At 39.7% G+C, this 19,083-nt stretch overlaps 1 protein-coding gene and 1 long non-coding RNA gene across 6 annotated transcripts in view; one reads left to right on the top strand and one right to left on the bottom strand.

The window, feature by feature from the left end:
* syk (spleen tyrosine kinase) overlaps window positions 1–14,362 on the bottom strand; it is a 75,144-nt gene extending 60,782 nt beyond the window's left edge. For 2 of the 4 annotated variants that reach the window (XM_008423824.3, XM_017307952.2), the window contains exon 1: window positions 14,237–14,362. The gene's annotated coding sequence lies outside the window, so the exon portion shown is untranslated. The remainder of the gene's footprint in view (window positions 1–14,236) is intronic. The other 2 variants (XM_017307953.2, XM_017307951.2) reach the window with 2 other exon arrangements.
* Window positions 13,732–17,681, top strand: LOC103473519 (uncharacterized). 2 transcript variants are annotated; one of them, XR_535034.3, is made up of 4 exons: window positions 13,732–14,059; window positions 14,215–14,839; window positions 14,943–15,077; window positions 15,259–17,681. It is a non-coding gene; the product is annotated as an uncharacterized LOC103473519 (long non-coding RNA). The 2 variants fall into 2 exon arrangements; XR_014090079.1 differs by having other exon boundaries at window positions 14,943–17,681.
* Window positions 17,682–19,083: the final 1,402 nt, after the last annotated feature.

The following is a 19,083-nucleotide window of genomic DNA, read 5'->3' as shown; positions in this document are numbered from 1 at the left end:
TGAGTTGTGCCGACAATATGAAACACCAGAACTACACAACATTAGCTTGGTAAGATGTGAATTTTATTTTTCGTTTGAATTAAAAAAATAATAAAGTTCATGATCTGAGTATTTATCATTATGATCGGGCCTAGAAATGTTATTTATAAGACAAAATAAAATATCTGGATTTATTTAATAAATCAGAACCAGAATCTTGAGGTTCTCCGTTGCCGAGTGATTTGCAGCGACGCAAATCAGTGGAGAAATAACCGCAGCTGCTGCGCTCTAGATCTTGCGCAACAGCTGAATCTCCCCACTGGACTAGAACCGAATCACACATTAACCTATTAAAGTGTCGTAAGATGCCCTTGTGGAGCTCTGGTAACTGTTGTGCTGTTCGTGGCTGCACTCCAATAATCAGCCCACTTTTTTTTTTTAATTTCCTTTATTTAACCAGGTAAACCCTGTTGAGATCCAGATCTCATTTTCAACAAGGACCTGGGTAGCTTGTGTAGTTTGTGGCTGCAGCAAGTTCAAGATAACTCATTATCTTGAACCCACATCTGCATCTGAAGCAACTGAGTCAGTGAAGTAGCTACATGCTAGTGCGGGTAGCTACATATGCTAGTGCAACTTGAAGAAATGCGGCCATTTCTTCAAGTTGTCATCCCTCCCCGCAATAGCTGTAAGTTACAGTAAACCGATATTGTCACATTTAAGCTTTGCCACATATTTTATAGCTTAAAAGCTCTGACGAAAGCTGGTTAGCGTTAGGGTAACATGCAGGAGTTCAAAATTAACTAATCAACCACGGCTGTCTTTGGGGAGCGCTTAGTAATAATCGCAAAATAATTATCAAGCCTGAAAACCTAATATCGTAATGGACTGATTGTTATGTTTTTAAAGTAATCTCTGCTCGGCTTGCACGGCAACGGGTGTGCTTAATTGACAAAGACAGAGAGAGAGTAAAAATGTGCAAATGGTTTAGAGTTGATCGCCTGTTCGGGCTGTTTTACCTTTGTTTACCTTTGCTGTGGCTCATCACAGCTGTTGTAGTTTCTGAACGTTCAATAAAAGATAAACTTGGACTAATTATCTCGTTTGTCTGAGTATTACGTCATTCACAACAAACATCAAACATGGTAAACATATGTTTAAGTGTTTAACAGACAAATGGCTTCTGCAATAATTATGTGAAATTAAATTGTCTAATATTTAGGGCTGCACAGTGGCGTAGTTGGTAGAGCTGTTGCCTTGAACAAGAAGGTTCTGGGTTTGTTCCCTGGGGTCTTCCTGCATGGAGTTTGCATGTTCTCCCTGTGCATGGTGGGTTCTCTCCGGGTACTCCGGTTTCCTCCCACAGTCCAAAAACATGACTGTCAGGTTAATTGGCCTGTCTAAATTCTCCCTAGGTGTGCATGGTTGTTTGTCCTGTGTGTCTCTGTGTTGCCCTGTGACAGACTGGCGACCTGTCCAGGGTGACCCCGCCTCTCACCCTGAACGTTAGCTGGAGATAGACACCAGTAACCCTCCCAACCCCACTAAGGGACAAGGGTGTAAGAAAATGGATGGATGGTCTAATATTTAAAAAAAATAAATAAAAGTTTGGGCATCTTGCTTTGAGCTGAGAGGCTTTTCCTCTATCAAACTATTTTTTATGCCTCTTATTTAGTGGAAATATTGATGTTGATGAGACTTTCTCCAAAATGATAACATTTTTCAACCTTTATAGCTCCACTGTTGAAAATGAGGCTCTAACGTTCACAAATGACATTGAAATAAAATCCAGTCCAACATCTGGTTTGAGCTGATTCCTCTGGAACCTGTTGGAGGAAAAATATGCCAACTTCAGAAGATGAGCTTTAACCTAACAGAGCTCTGTGGTTCCTCCTATCAGTATGAGAGTCAGGGTGAGGAGGCGCCATGTTAGGAAGATGAAATGCAAGCTGCAGGATCTTCAGAACAAATAGGTCATGATGCTAGGCTACAAAATTCTTTGTGTGCTCATTTCATTGTGTGGACAGAAAGCCAAGGGAAGAATCCGAAGCAACTGTGTCAGTGAAGTAGCCAACTATGGTAGTGTGGGTTATTTGCGGCCATTTCTTCAAGTCGCCATCCCTCCCTGCATTAGTTATAGGTAGCGGTAAAACAATATTGAAACATGCAAGCTGTGATAGCTGGAATTCCCACATATTTTATAGCTTAAAATCTCTGTGGAAAGCTGGCTAGCATGTAGCTAACATGTAAAGAAATGGCGTTTCCAGTTAGCGGCAGAAGTCACGCCCATAAATCACGCAAAGCCTCATGGGGGCTAGGAATATGGTGGATAAAAAATTAAAAGAAAATGGCATGAGAAGGAATACGTTAGCAATGAAAAAAGTATGGTATCATAAACTGAGCCAAAAAAAGAAGAAATAAAAAGGAATAGTTACAACCTATTTTTGCTTTACAGGTGTGCCCAACCGGCCCTTAAGGGCCCTTGAGAGAACTAAAACTAATGCTTTAGTTCTCTCCTTTCCAGCATGTCAATATTCTTCTTAGGCCTTCTAAATGGACATCATTTGATCTAGGTGAGTTAAACCAGGGAGAGAATTAAAACCCTTGAGGACCGACTTTGTGCACCACTGATATAAAGATTGGGCTTTTGTGATATTGCAACATTTAGGCACTCTCTTAAATAAAACTATTTCACTTTAGAAATGGAGGTGATTTTCAGAAAGTGGTATTTGTGAATAAAATCTTAGCTAGAGAGTTAAATTGTTAATATGATAATTTAACTATTCATCCCCTGTTAGATAACTATCCATCCATCCATTTTCTTCCGCTTATCCGGGGTCGGGTCACGGGGGCAGCAGCTTCAGAAAGGAGGCCCAGACTTCCCTCTCCCCAGCCACTTCTTCCAGCTCCTCCGGGGGAATCCCAAGGCGTTCCCAGGCCAGCTGAGAGACATAGTCCCTCCTGCGTGTCCTGGGTCTTCCCCGAGGCCTCCTCCCGGTGGGACGTGCCCGAAACACCTCACCTCAGCTCTCTCTTTACCACGACGGACCGGTACAGCGCCCGCTTCACGGCAGACGCTGCCCCAATCCGCCTGTCTATCTCCCGCTCCCTTCTTCCCTCATTCGTGAACAAGATCCCCAGATACTTAAACTCCTCCACTTGAGGCAGGACGACCCCCCTGACCCGGAGAAGGCACTCTACCCTTTTCCGGCTCAAGACCATGACCTCGGATTTGGAGGCACTGAGCCTCATCCTGGCCGCTTCACACTCGGCTGTGAACCGCTCCAGTGAGAGCTGCAGATCACGATCTGATGAAGCCAACAGGACCACATCATCCGCAAAAAGCAGAGATGTGATCCTAAGGCCACCAAAACGGATCCCCTCAACACCTCGATTGCGCCTAGAAATTCTGTTAGAAAACTACATCTTATTATATTATATCTTAAAAATGGAATAGATTTATTGTACAATATCACCTTTTGAAAATCTTTCTAAAAACATTAACGAAGTTGCAAATGAAAAACGGTGGAAAATCTCAGTCACCAAACACCCTGACCCCCTCCCCTTCTAACAGTACCCTAGCTTCCCCACCCCACCATCTACTACCCGTCCCCCTTCTTCACCCCCTCTTAAAATTACGTTAACCGCCCCCTCCCCCCACCATCTCTCCTTCGACCCCGGACCCCCCTCCTTTTTTCTAACTGTACGCTAGCCCTCCCAGTCCTCTCCATTCCTCCAGCGCCCTATTCTCCCTCTTCAGTACGTTTTACCCCCCCTTGCTCTGACTGTTGCAGCAGATGACTAAAAGTTTCCGGTATTCTCAAATTCAAAACGTGTCAGCTCTTACGGCCATAATCATCCACTCCTGTGAGTTGTGAAGTTTTGCTGAAGAAATACATCCAGTTTTGACATGTTCTGACAACATGTCTCTCCATGGCTCTCTGTTGGTGAGAAAATATCCTGTAAACACCGTTACAGGATGTTTACAGGATAAACATCCTGTAAACATCCTGTTTACAGGATGGCGCCTTTGACACAGAAAAGGCGCCTGTGTCAAAGGCGCCTTTTCTGTGCCTTTGACACAGAAAAGGCGCACAGATTACGCATGCAGCTGGTGGATTCATGTCAAAACAAACCCCAAGGTGCCTTATATCCTGTCATAAGAACATGCGTCCTTATGACAGTTGGCTTTAGTTTAAGTCTCCAAGTTGACTAAATCTATGCCTCTATTCTTTCTGGAACTATTCCAGAAAGAATAGAAGCATGCCAAAATGAGCTCAAGTCGCTCTCTGGATATTATTGGCTCAGAAAAAGCCATTTCATAACATTATTGGTATAATGCGGTGTCAATCAAAAAGTATCATAATGGACACCGGCAGAGTTTAAACCCTTAAATCTCACCCCTGGAAAATACAATGGAAAAACGGCAGATGGGCATTTCAGTGCAGGTTAAGGGGTTAACTTATTTGTTACCACATTAGCTCCACCTTATACCAAACTAACTTTTAGCCACATAAAAGATGTTTTTTGAGTAATAATATTAATCCATTTTATTTGACAGCGCCTTTCAAAACACCCAAGAACACTTTACAACATTAAAAACACAAATTAAACAGTAAAGAAGTTACTACAAGACAAAACCACAAAATAACTACACAGTCAAAGTGAGATGGCTTTTGAGTTGTGCTTTGAAGGTCAGAAGAGAGTCAATATTACGGATGTCAGGGGGGGAGAGCATTCCAGAGTTGGGGAGCAGAGCAAGAGAAGGCTCTTTTCCCTGTGGTGCTGAGACAGACAAGAGGCGCACTGACGAGGATGGAAGAGGAAGAACGAAGGGAACATGAATGGGTGGAGATGTGCAGAAGATCAGACAGGCAAGGAGGGGCAAGGTTGTGAAATGCATTGAATGTAAAGAACAGGATTTTAAATTGAATTCTGAAAGAAACAGGAAGCCAATGAAGTTGTAAAATTGGAATGATGCGGTGAAATGAGACCGTTTTGGTAACGATGCGAGCAGCAGAGTTTTGAGTCAGTTGAAATTTATGGATCGATTTATGAGGCAGAACAACCAGGAGGGAATTACAGTAATCAATTTGAGAAATGACCAGACTATGGACCAGGATGGAAGCAGAGTGCAGGGAGAGGGACTGATGAAGTCAGTTAATATTACGGACGTGGACGGAAGTGTGCAGATCAGATAAAACTATGCGAGAATGACATCCAGACTTTTAACTTGAGGGGTTGGAGAGACCAGAGAACTGACAATTGTGAGGGAAAAGTTGTTGACTTTAGATAGTGTAGATTTAGTGCCAAAGAGTAAAAACTTTGTTTTATCACTGTTTAATCTGGGGAAGTTTGATGCAAACCAGGATTTTATTTAATCTGAACACAAAGTCAGGGAGGAGGGTCAGAGGGAAGAATCTGGGTGTCATTGGCAAAACAGTGGAAGTAGATGTTTAATCTACGGAAGATATTGCCAAGGGTGAGAAGATAGATGAAGGGATCCCAGGACAGAGCCCTGTGGTACACCTAAAACCACGTGCGAAGTTGGACGAACTGAGGCCAGTTCATTCAACTGGTCGCACTCAGTTGGATGAGTGTGCCCAACACACACTCCTCCAAGCGAGGCGTGTGAGTGTCTGTGTGATACCGATGGAAGAGAGTCTGTGGAGCAGGACTGTGTGAGAGATGGTATTGAAAGCTGCACTGAGATCAAGGAAAATGTAAAAAGAAAGTAAACCCGAATCTGCTGCCATGAGCAGAGTGTTGGTGATTCTGTGGAAAGCAGATTCTGTGCTGTGACCAGGACAAAAACCGGACTGTAACTGTTCATACAGAAGATCTGAACAGTGAAAACAGGATCTTTGTGTTACCTTTGCTAGAAGAAATTATGCCAGAATAGTAAACAGATTTAGTCTGACAAATTAAAGTCTTGTAATGTAGAGTATGTGAAAGGTACATGTCCTTGTGGATTGCAAGACCAGATTTCTTATATATTTGTTCCAACTGACAACATTTGGCTTTGATGGACCGGAGTTCAGGAGTAAACCAGAATGAGTAAAGGTAATAGATCATGTTTTAACTGGAGCAAAGGAATTCAGAATGTGAATTAAGTGAGTATTGTAATGAGCAGTGAGTTCATCAGGAGTCAAAAAATGTTGAAGTGGAGGTAATAGTAGTGGACAGAGAATTAATATTAATGTCTTTAATGTTTCTAAAGGAGTAACAGCTGAATATGTAATCATGTCTCAAATTATATCCTTGTGAAAAATAAATATGCTAAGTATATACAATTTCACCATACTTGAGCATACTTGAAGTCAGACTAATAATCTGTAAATTTCAAGTTTAAGGATTATTGAACTCGAAGCATGTTATTTTGGAAGAACTTATTTTGTGTTTAATGTAGTTTAATTATAATTACATTGTAATTATAATTAAACACAATTTGAAGCGTACTAAGTGTACTATCACATGATTTTATTTAGAACAACTAATGCCCCTTTTCCATCGGCCCGGCTCGGCTCCGCTCGCTTTCCTCGCATTTCCACCGGCTTTTTTACGGGGCTGGCGCTGCTTTTTAGGGCCCTGCTTCGGCCAGCCGGGCCGGCCCTGGTTTGGTGGGTGACGCAAGCTTCGCTGCTGTTCACTGATTGGCTGAGGGCGTGGACAGACGGAGCAGCGAAGATAGAAGAAAAATGAAGGCCTGCTGCAACACGGAAGTGATGGAAGATACAAACAAGCCGTGAACTAAAAGATGCCGGCTTTTTTCTTTGCTTAGAAAGCCTCGTTAGCTTCATTAGCCTCGTTAGCCGCTTCGATGGAGCCCCACGGTGAACACCGACTCGGACGCAGCTAACGCTGCTGCTGTCCAGCCAGGTGAGCAGTTTGTAGATATATCTGTCTGGTTGTTACTACATTTAAGGTTGCATACATACAGCCATGGACGACATTTAAAACACAAAGCCTGCTGTGTTTTTATTGCTCAAACATGCGCATTTTCTGAAGACACTCAGTTGCACATAAATGACTCAATATTGTTCAGCATCTTACCGTCATTTGTTTATCTTTGTGTGAATCGTCAAGCTTTGATTGTTTCTCATTTTGCTGTTGCATCTGAGTTTCCCCCATTGTGAGATAATAAAACATGTCATATGACATCCTATTGTAAAATGGCAAGATTTCAGTTCTCTAATCAAATTGTTATGAATTATTAATTGTAGAATGAACAATAAACCTGAAGAAAACGATAGTGGTATTTTATCCATGGCTGTATGTCTGCATAGGTCTAAAATTTACAAGTAATTGCATTTGTCTTTAATTTACACAACTATTCCATTTTTTTAATACTGGCTGGATGGTAAAAAAAAAAAAGTGTTGTATGTTTATAATGTAATATTTCTGTTTTAAATAATTCATTTTGTGTATGTAATGTCCGCATTAGTAACTCTGTTATTTATCTACATTTATGTGCTATAAGCTATATCATCTGATTACCAGGGAGCAGAAGGAGAACAACATGGCTGACATGATGGAGAACCATCAGAACACCTGGATCTCCTTCAGGAGGAAGCAGCTACCAGCAGAGATGGCAGAGCAACTCGCGTTAGGTCGCATGTAACGAAGCACAGCACATAGCGCCTGGAGGCGGGGCGCTACGGTAAGCAGCCGCCGACTTCATTTTCGCCCGTAGAAGAAGCGCGCGGTGCATGCTGGGATAGTTGTCAAAAAACTGGTTTGTTAATAAAGTTTGACTGACCTATCTACCTACTGACCTAATAATCAGGTCGTCTGCAGGTCATTTAGCACCACGTCCTCCACGACCATGCTGTGCGCGAACGGAGAAAGGTGACCATTGTCCGGCCACGCCCCGGCCCAGACGCGGAAGGCTCTTCTCGCCGACCGGAGTCGGACTGTTTTGTTGACATTCTTTGTTAACAAAGTGGCTTTAGATATTCATCCGGGGTGCTTCGACGAGAGTTACCAAGGGACCAGCCCCTATACATTTAAAGCCGGGGGGGAGAGGAGAGAGAGACAGAAACTGCGGCGGCAGCGTGTCGGTTGGTCTGTGTTACCCAGAAAGCAGTTGGGCACAATATCGCAACACCAACACCATGAGTCAAACAATGACTGGGGCAGACTACTATATAAAGTACTCGGGGACAACTTCTTTATTATTACACATCCACATTTGTAGAGAACGGAACAAATCGCGTCCCGTACCCTTACTGTAGCGTCTATTCTATGCGCCTTATAATCCAGAATATAATATACCGTATACATCAGAGGCTCACAAACTGTTGGATGAGAAAGAAAAACAAAATAACCTTAACGCTGTATGCGCTGGATTTTTACCTTAGAAAGTCTCTGTTATTCCTCTGTCAATTTGATACAGTAGGGCTTCCACACTTCCCACTTCTGTCACTTTTATCAGCAGTTAAAACAGTTCTGTCACTTTTATCAGCAGTTAAAACAGTTAAATCCGTTGTTAACATGTGGTAACCTGTTTTTCCGAGCCGCCTTTAAACGCAACATGAGCACTACGACGCTCTCGCTGGGTTTACGCCTGTGTGTCGTGAAGGAGACCTGCTGCTGCTGTGCAGAGCTACGCAGGTGTGTTAGAATCATGGCAGCAAAACGCAAAGAACTTTTCACAGTTTTTCCGCCAAACTAATAAACTAATCGACTGAGTTGAGTAAAGCTGTTGGATGCAGGTAAAGTTAGCTAAAAGATGACTAGCTAATATCAATACATCACCTTAAGCTTAACAAGTAGCCTGTAGGCTACTGATGTTGTTGTCTAAGCTACATACATTCATTTTGCCCCCAAAAAAGTCGACCCCCCCCTAGTCCATCACAGGGCTCTGAAAGCTAACGATGAATAAAATGTATGAAAGAGAAGTGGTAGATTAACAAAATTTTGTCCAATTATTTTCAAATCAAGATGTGTTTATTAAGCACTTTGTGTTGGAAACACATCAGTGTTGATGTTAAAAATGTAGCCAGCTGCTCTGGTAAAAAAAAGAAAAAAAAGCTTTACACCATGAAGACAATGTGGAGGTTCATCCTCAGAACTGATTGGTGATCTGGTGGAGCCAGAGCCTCTTCTGACAGGAAAGTCTTTAGGTTTTCAAATACCTGATCCCTGGCTTCCTCTTTCATCTTGATTTGCAGACTGCAAAAATGTGTTGAAGATAAAACAATGAAAAATGAGTTACAACAGCCTCACAAAAGTCTCTTTGTCATACTGAGTTTAATTAAAACCAGGTTAAGTTTATCAAGAAAACTATATTAAGTTGCAACACATGGAGCCTCCATGCAGTCGTAGCATGAAGTTGAATGGTTGTTATAATAATATATATTGATTAAATTACTATTTCTGAAACAAACATAGGTATGTTTATATGTGTACTGCAGTGTTTATAATTAAATGAAGATAATTACCATTTTTAAGTGAACTTACCACAAGCTAGCAAGACTTTAGCTCCTTTTGCCCTTTTCGCACCATATTTTCCATACAGTTCTTGTCCTGTTGTGTTATTGTTCAGCTTAGTCTAGGATAGTGGTTCTAAACCTTTTTTGAGGTACCAAATCCACCGGTTTCATATGCGCATTCATTGAACCCTTCTGTAGTGATAAATAAAATATGATTTTTTTCCCCCCTAAATTCAAGACATTTGAATTTAGTTGGGTCACCCCATGATCACTAAGTCTTCTTAACCCTCTGATGCGTGAGTGACTGACTATACAGTCTTCTGTGATGGGTCCTTTTTGACCCGGGTTACAATCAATGTGTTTTTATGCTACTTTTGTCATTTTGATTCTAAATAATGTTTTGTATACTTTCTACTGTGTTTTATTTTACACAAAAATTATTTCATGTTTGAAATATTTAAATTTTTCACTTTTTTAAACGTTTTTAGAACAATTTGTAGAACATTTCTGACAATTTGTAGAACATTTTTAAAACAAAATGACAACAGCAACAATTTTACAACAACAATGATGAAATGTCAATAATGGACAATGTTAACATCCATTATGTGTGTGTGGGTGTGTGTGGGCATGGGGGCTGCAAAAGAGCACATTTCTTGAAACTAGTTAGCTAACCAAGCTAGCTAACATTACTGTCTCTATTCTATTATGCTACTGTATGTGTGTCATGCATGTGAGTGTGTGTATGTGTATGATCCATCCATCCATCCATCCATCCATCCATCCTTCCTTCCTGACCCAAAGAAGGCACTCTATACTTTTCTGGCTCATTTATTTATACATTTATTTCTATAACTATGAATTTTTATTTTATTTATTGAGATGATAAAAGAAATAACCTTGAACACATTTATCAACAGGTTTTGCATGTCACTCAACACACACTCTCTTGGTTTTCTCATCCAAGTTGTCAGACACACAGAGACACACACAGACACGCACACACAAATAATAAAGATGCACAATAAAGTATAGGTGGTAATGTTAGCTAGTTGGTTAGATAACTAATGTTGGGTAACTTTGAAGAATGCTAATATGTTGATTTGTGGCAATAACGCTGTCACACTACTCATGATTGACACACAAACACATTTGTGAGATAAAAAATAAAGATAATACTTGTATGCAAGAGCTCTTGCTATGTAAAATAATATTCAGGGGTGACACTTAGGTCTCAGTGTGTTTGGTTCACAAAAAAATGTTTTCCTGACAGTAACAATTGGTAAGAAACTAAGATTCCCATTAAATTCCATAGGAAATGAATGCGGGTCATTTTGCACCCACTCACGAAAGAATGAGGTAGTAACATAAAACATGCTATTTCTTAAAATGTATAAAAGGTAAATTAAACATTTGAATTGCATGATATCAGTAACATGTTTCTTGAGGAATAGCTGGAATATGAAGTGATGAAAACGTTTCATTACAAAGATATCGCAAAAAGATGACCTCACCGGGTCAGAAAGGACCCAATTATGCATCAGAGGGTTAAAAGGTAGAGTCTCTAAGAACAGTTCTTCAAAATATAGTCAGTGTTTTCAGCACAGCTGAGCTGACTGTTCAGGAACGACCCAAGGTATTTAAAATTTGCCACAGTTTCAACAAGTTGGCCATCAAGAGAAACTGGAACCACTTTAAGGTGTTGTTTAGATAATTTAATTAGCTCTACACTCTTAAGAGAATGAAAAATTAATAATCAATAATAAAGACTTTGCGGTATTCAATTATATTAGTTGTGTTTACCACCCCCACGCCACTAGAGGCAGTAGCAACCCCGAAAAGATGCGACTAAGGAGCAGATTTAGAAGTTCACCAAAAGCTACAGAATTTGGTAAAAACTGAGCTTTGCTGAAGTAATTAAAGACACAAGTTCAAATCCATGCTGAGAGTGGAGCTCCTTCAATCAGCTCTGATTGGCTTAGCAATGTAACGTGATCCTCTGCAGCAAGTGATGGCAAAGTGGGGCGTCACCACAACTTTACACAAGTGTGTCTTTACCTCCGCAGCAGAGGCTCCGCCGAACCCGTGGGGTTCGATCGAACCCAGGTTAAGAACCACTGATCTAGAAGGTCACCAGCTTGAATTTAGCAAAACCACTACCCTTTATCACTTTAATCAGAGACGTTTTGGAAATCTTCAGCTCATTGGGCATAGATATTGGTCTTATTTTTATAGATCAAGAAAAAGTGTTTGACCAGGTTAGACATCAATATTTTGTGGCAATATTTGACTGCTTTTGGTTTCAGGTTTCATACCTTTGATCCAGGTTTTGTACCATGACATTAAGAGTGAACCAGGGGTGAAGCTATTGGGAGTGGGGGGTCTGGGAGGGGCCCCCATGGACACCAAAGTCAGTCCTTGAGGACCGGCATCCTGCATGTTTTATTTCTCTCCCTGATGGTATGTAACAACCTTTTCAGCATGTCAATGTTCTTCTTGGGCCTCTAATGAACCATCATTTCATCCAAGTGCGCTAAACCAGGGAGAGAACTAAAACATGGAGGCTGCCGGCCCTCGAGGTCCGGCTTTGGGCACCTCTGCTGTAAGGAGTCATCCTTGTCATGTAATTTCTTTAGGTATATTTGTACATCATCTGCAAACAGTAAAAGGAGATATTAAACTTCTTTAAAATATGTCTAAGAGGCAGCAAATACAATGTAAACAAATTAGGGCCTAAAATTGATCATTGGGGTACTCCATTCTCATTCTCAATAAATAATGTCAACATTTTAGATCTATAGTGTGTGTTAAAATGCTAACATTGACAGGGGCCCTGAAAAGCCTGGGTGTTAGGATCCCAGGTTGTAGAGTTGTTTCGGAGTATGATTTATTGATTCTAGTTTTATTCTTTTTCTCATTGTGATTAGTTTTGTTTCTATTTGTCTTTAGTTCAGTCCTTTCTTAGTGATTCTAGTTTGTTCTTCTGTATTATTGTTAAGTATGTTTAGTTATGCCTTAGTGTTAAGATTCATTTTTCCTAGTCCCCTGTGCCACTTTCTCTCATTCTCTCTCTTTCTCCCCTCAAAACTGCAATCAGTTTGCCCAGGGGTGGGCAATCCTGGTCCTTGAGGGCCAGGATTGCAACTCTTAATGTCTCCCTGGTCCAACACTTGAATCCAACAGCTGAATCACCTCCTCAGTGCAGTCAGGTTCTCCAGAGTCCTGCTAACGACCTCATTATTTCACTCAGGTGTGTTGAAGTAGAGACACACCTAAAAGTTGCAGGAGACCTTCAGTTGCCCACCCCTGAGTCAGCCAATCAGCCCAGGTTTGTTTTTTCCAGTATTCACTCTCCCAGTACTTGCACACCTTTTAACCTCTCACTCCTCACTTCCTCTTGTTATCTCCCTGTCTATTCCCTAATGTAATTTTTAGATTCCTGTGATTTACTCTGCTCTGGTTCCCTGTGTTCTCCATGACTGTTATTGTAAGATTTTGTTTATTTTTTCATTAAAAACCACAAAATCTACTTGATGCCTCCACCTGCTGCATTTTGGTTCACCAACAAACACTAAACATGACTCTGGGAATCTTAAGCAGCTGCTTTGTTCATTTTATGCCGTATGTCAGCTCTGAATGTGACTAGCATTGTTTTTAATGTATACTGGCTTATTACTTAATTTCCATGACGCCATCTTTCAATCATTCTAGGGGGTTTGTCAGCAAGTGACCAATCAGTAGTAGTCGTAATTTGCTCTGAAGTACATGTTTCTTATCTTGAGGAATTGAACCTCCGACAACATTGCTGGGCTTCATCATTGCTAATGAATTGCGGTCATGGAGATTTTGAGGAAAATAATAGGAAATTCTTATCAAATGTTGTCAGAAGGAACATGCAATTCCCACCCCTGTTATCCAGCTGTTAGAGCGTGGAATACAATTTATTACATTTGCAAAATCCAAAAGGAATCTGGAAAATGCAAGAGGTGGATTAAGGCCTGCAGCCGACCTCATGTCCAGCTGAATGAAACTGTGATCGACACATACTACATGTTCATCTATTCGTATGTAACTGGTTGTAAATGCAACTGGGTCCATATTAATATTGGTATAATTAAACTAAATATGTTTCTTTAATGTCTATCATTGGGGTTAGTTCCTCATGTTCCACCTCACTTTCTTCTTTTTCTCCAGGCTCCTTATAGCAGGACGGTTATAATCACTTCTTCTTTCCTTTTATTTGTTCCACTGGCAAGTTTTATAATCCGGCACATGAAGTTGTTCCAATTTAGCACGTAATAGTGTTTTAATACTGTTCACATTGTAACTTTCTACACTTTAATCACAACTAATAAATATTAAGTGCAAAAATAGCTGTTCTAAAAAAGCATGCTTTAAGTTAAATAATCATTAATAAAGTTAAAATATACCGATTTTTAGTCTTGCTTTAAGTATGCCCAAGTATGCTAATATTTAATTTACTTTGCGTATTTATTTTTCCCAAGGGATGAATACCGGTGTTTTACGTGGAAATGTATGAACTAGAGTCCCTGCTGCTCTGCAGGGCGTCCTGTGCGGACACACCGCCTCCCACCACCCAGAGGGAACCGCTAATGACCACAGACGGGAATCATCTGCCTGACTGCGTAAGTCACAGCCGACTTCCATTTAGTCATTATTCACAATAATGTCTAAATGAACTGCAGCGCCTATGGGTCTGCGGTCCACTGCTGTTATTTTTCTGTAAAAGAAGGATGACCCTGGTTTGTGCTATAAACAAAATTCTACATCATTTTTACAGACATGTGAAACGTCGCACGAACCTGCAATGACGATTATCCTGGTCGAGGCGCGCAGTGTTCGGCTGCAACATGAGCTGCAAAAATCCTGCAGTCCGACTCGGAGTACTGCCGTTTATGGGACCCAGACACCGCATCGTTTGGTTCAGCTCACCTTAAGCATTGGTCTAGTACAAAGTATGTTTTCAACATATATTTGGTAGATGCTTCATTCCGCATGGAAGTGACTCAGTGGGTGGAGAACTAACAAGAGGAGTGTTTTCATCATAGTCACCCAGAACCGCTTTATGGAGCCGGTAGGTAACTGCAACGCTTGGAGCATTTTTTGGCACTATGGTGTCATGCCGAGAATCGCGTGCTCTATCGCGGGAACGCGCATCGCTCTTAACTCTCGCATATTGATGACCGAAGAGGCTTGTGCGTTTGTCGGCGTAACGCCGGCGCAGCCCTGAGATTTGAGGAGCGAATCCGTCCCTGGCCGCTGGCCGCTGGCCGCTGGCCGCTGGCCGCTCGCCGCTCGCCGCTGGCCGCTCGCCGCCCACTGACTGTGAAATGTTGCACAGAGAAACTTGTGCAACTGGATCGTTACTTTCTGTTTTGCATACTGAAGTTAACATTTCTACCGAGGTGGCTGCTTCCTTGTTCCCTGCACATTTACAGTGGCATGTTGCTTTTTATTTAATTTTAGTATTTTTTTAATGATTTCATTAAGTTGCAGTTGTTTTCACAGGATTCCAAAGCTCCAGTTTGATGCTGTATTGGACCAACATGCCTCCCAGCTCCAGAGCTTATTTAGGAAGAAGCTGCTTGCACTGGAAAAGTGAATGATTTTCTGTCTCAGCTCTAAAGAACCCATGATGTCTAGGTTAGTGTTTGTTCTTATTCTTGTTTTTGAGCTTTTATAGGTAGGTAAAATAAGTTTAACCTATTTTTTTATTTTACAAAATAAACCAATGACTGGAAGAAAATGTTCTTATGATTCAGGAACGCTGATATTCATGTATGACATGCTGTTCTTCACACCATTTCTCCCTATTTGCACTCAGACTCCTCCACCTTCATCAAAACATGGGATGTAAGTTTTCAGCAAATTTAACAATATCCTTTATTAACCTTGATCATGTTTCCCAAAACATAACACTTTGAAAGTGTATAAGAAAGTATCTCCATCCTTTGGGTCCGTCTACAACATTGTCTATGTAATGTCATCAAAACGACAACTATTTATGCTGGTCCTTAAGATTATCATAAATAATGCTAATAATTTAAAACTATCACTGCTAATCGTCATTTATTGTGATATGTTATTATTTTTACTTTATTATTTAAATTTTTATTGTGTACTATGCTGGGAAAAACCAAATGTCCTCCCATAGGGGATCCTTATCTTATCTTATAATTTTCTAGCTCAACCAAAGATCACTGTACAGTTTACCCAGCTTAAAATTGGATTTCCAATTAATTTCTTTAGTTATCGCTATGACAATGTGACTTTGCTGAAAATGTGTTGTATTTTGGCTTGTTGTAGTTGAAACAATTAATTTCTGAGTAATCCAGAAATGTAATTTGTGTTGATGAGACTAAGAGGAACAGGATGTTCAAACAAGGAGAATTTATACAGAACAATTAACCAAACGGTGGGAGGAAGCCAGAGTACCTGGTGAAAACCCACCATGCACAGGGAGAACATGCAGGAAGACCCCAGGTTGCCAACTGAACCCAGGACCTTCTCTACCCACCTCCTGCCCCACTGGCCATCTAAATCATCCACCATGTTGTCCTGCACATTCAGCTTCATTCAGAAAGTCTTGATGGGAAGTTGAAGCCCAAAGTACTGAGTACTGAAGTGTTTGTTAAATCACGTTTTTCATTATATAATTTTTCAGTTTGGATAAATTAGAATAGAGAAAATGTCATTTGAAGAATTTATAGGTACTAAGAAGTTTTATAAAGCATTTTTCTATGTAAAATGTTATTACCCTGTTGGTGACAACATGGCTCCAATCTACATATTGGGTTTAACTGGCTTGGATTGAAATGTGTTCATTTACCATCCATTATAAGTCAGAGATATATTTAGTCTTTTTGTCGTATCTGTGTATTGTTTGCATTACATACTTTAATATTATTGTTTACATTTGCAATGCTTTGCCAGCTGTTTGGGCTAAATATGTGTTAAGTGACTGCTGAGCTGTAAACGCCATTAATGGACGGCAGGGAGAAGCGTTGTCATGACGACCAGAAGGTGTAGTGTTGGAAAGGCTGGGAGGAAAAGAGACATGTACAGAATCACTAGCATGATGTACAGAAGTATTTGCACTTTTCTCAAAGGAATGACGAGATGCTTTTTTACAAACGACACAATGATTTGAAGATTAAACAAACAGTTTTGAGAATTTAAATTCTGTTTTGTGAAATGCAACCCAGAAACTGAGAAAAACTTTAAAACATTAAAGTTTCCTTCTGTTAAAACTCTTTAACTGTCAGAAGGACACTGGTGTCCTCATGGACCCATTGACTTGCTTGTAAATATTTTGGGGTGATAGTTAAGAAGTTGAAGGAAAGTGTTAAATATTAACCCTTATACCAAGCTTTCAATCTAAAACAAAAGCTAAAATGTTCTTCAATGTTTTAACTTGAATGCTCGACCATTTCACACTCAAGTAATTCAAACTTGAAAAAGCTGCTTCTGGTATTAACAACTCTAACAATATGAGGTCTAAAATAGACCTGAAATAATATTTGAAGCATATAAATCTATCTGTATTAAATAACTGCTAATTATTCGAATGATACTTGCTCTGCAGTTGTTCCTACAGAAATGTTAATGGAAGTTTTGCATCTGGGAAAAATTATCATTAAATGCTCCATATTGCAAAAATTCTTGTTTCATACCAGCTGCAATGCATGTAAATAGAAATGACACAGAAACTGCAGGGAAACATTTCTTTATCAGTTGCTTAAAGTTAGCTAACTTCAGTTAAAACTCTGAAATGTGTTGTTGTCCTGCTGAGCCACAGAAATGGCACAAACTTGATTGCAAAGGCTGCGTCTCCATTCACCATTAGGTAGCACCTGAGCACTTGAACTGATAATACTGTGGTGAGCAGCCCTGTCACAATAATCAATAAATCAATTCATCACATGATAAATTGAAACAAACTCGATAAATTCCATTGGCATGATTTATTATTTATTTATTTTTCTCTATTCCGACCAAAAACTGGATGATAAAAATCTTCAGTTTGTTGTTTTGGTTTCAACTGGAACTTTTTTTTAAAGGACAATTTCGTTTAGAAGGACTTCAACATTCATGTTATTTTTTGTTTTGTTTATTTATTGTGGATATTTAACATGTCTTCCAGTTACAGTGTTAAATGTTCATTAGAATTTAAAGTTTATTGATCTTTGAGAATGTATTATCGTAGTTTTATTTTGCCATTACTTATAAATGGTCTCAAAACAGCAATATTGTCTTTTATCCCAGTAACTTCCGGAACAATTTATCGTCAAGCAAAATTAGTTGTCATGACAGGCCTGGTGGTGAGTTCAGGAACCCCGGAGCCGCTGCTCAACTACAGAATTGCAGCGTTATAAACAAGCAACAGAAGTCTTGCTTTAAGATTTCAATTTGATATACAAAGGCATTATGAATTACATTGATTATTCAAAAATAAAAGAAGCCAAAGTATCGTACCAAAATTCTATTCTCTGTAAAAATGATTTTTGCAGTCTGGTGTATGGTTTTACATTGTAGATATAAATATCACCAAAATATATTATTTTGGCTAATTAATAACATTAATTTTAAGGTAATTATGTGCTCACAATATTACAGGATTTTTCTATTTTACAATTTCTAAGATTTTCACAATACATTTATGTGTTTTATTAATTTCATAACTGTAAAAATCCCAATGAATTAGTTTTTTTGAGTTATGGTAATTCAGTTTATTTTCTATGACAACATAATGCTTTGGATGTTAGTCACATTTTTTTACCATAAATTTTATGCTTTTTTTAAAATGATTTTTTACAGTCTAAGGCCACCAAAAAGGATCTCCTAGGGGAACTGAAAAGGGATGGTGGTCTCCCTATTCAAAAAGAGGGTCTGCAGACTGTGTTCCAACTACAGGGAGATCCCACTCTTCAAAGTCTGTTCAGAGATTGTGAACAGGGGGTCCGGTGGATAGTCAAACCCCCCGTTCAGGAGGAGCAGTGTGGTTCGTGTCCTTGTGGAAGACTGAATCAGCTCAGCAGGCGTATCAGTGAAGCGAGTACTGTACCGGTTTGTAGTGGTCAAGACAGCTGAGTCAAAAGCAGAATCTCTAGGTTTACTGGTCAATCTACTTTCCTACTCTAATCCATGGTCATGAACTTTAGGACCTGACCGAAAGATTACAGATGCAATTGGCTGAAATGAGTTTTCTCCTCAGGGTTGTCAAGCGTCTCTGGACAAGGTAATGAGGAGAGTTGTGATTCGTCACACTCTCCTGTGACGAATCACAACTCAAAACATATTTGTTCAAAATGTTTTTTCTACCTGATGCCTTCTGCTTTTTCTATCTTAGTGATTTTATTATTGTATCTTTTAATAAATTGTATTTTGTAAGGTGCTTATAAAAAATTAACTTTTAAAATTGTATGATTTAAGGTAGAGCTACAAGGCAAAGTACTAGCCTATTTTAAGATGATTAGTTTTTATTAAAAAGTAGTTATTTTGGACCAGCTATTTCAAAATAGCTGTTAAAATAGCTATTAGTTATTTTTGAAACATGGTACATGGTTTCCTAAACATTCTTAAGATATTGTCTGCTGCTGGATTTCTAACCGTTTACTCAACATACCTCCCTATATAAAGTTAAATCTCT

The sequence above is a fragment of the Poecilia reticulata genome, chromosome 12 (genome assembly GCF_904066995.2).
Source record: "Poecilia reticulata chromosome 12, P_reticulata-male-v2, whole genome shotgun sequence".
NCBI classification, from domain to species: Eukaryota; Metazoa; Chordata; class Actinopteri; order Cyprinodontiformes; family Poeciliidae; genus Poecilia; species Poecilia reticulata.
This window is presented reverse-complemented; position numbering and strand designations above follow the sequence as displayed.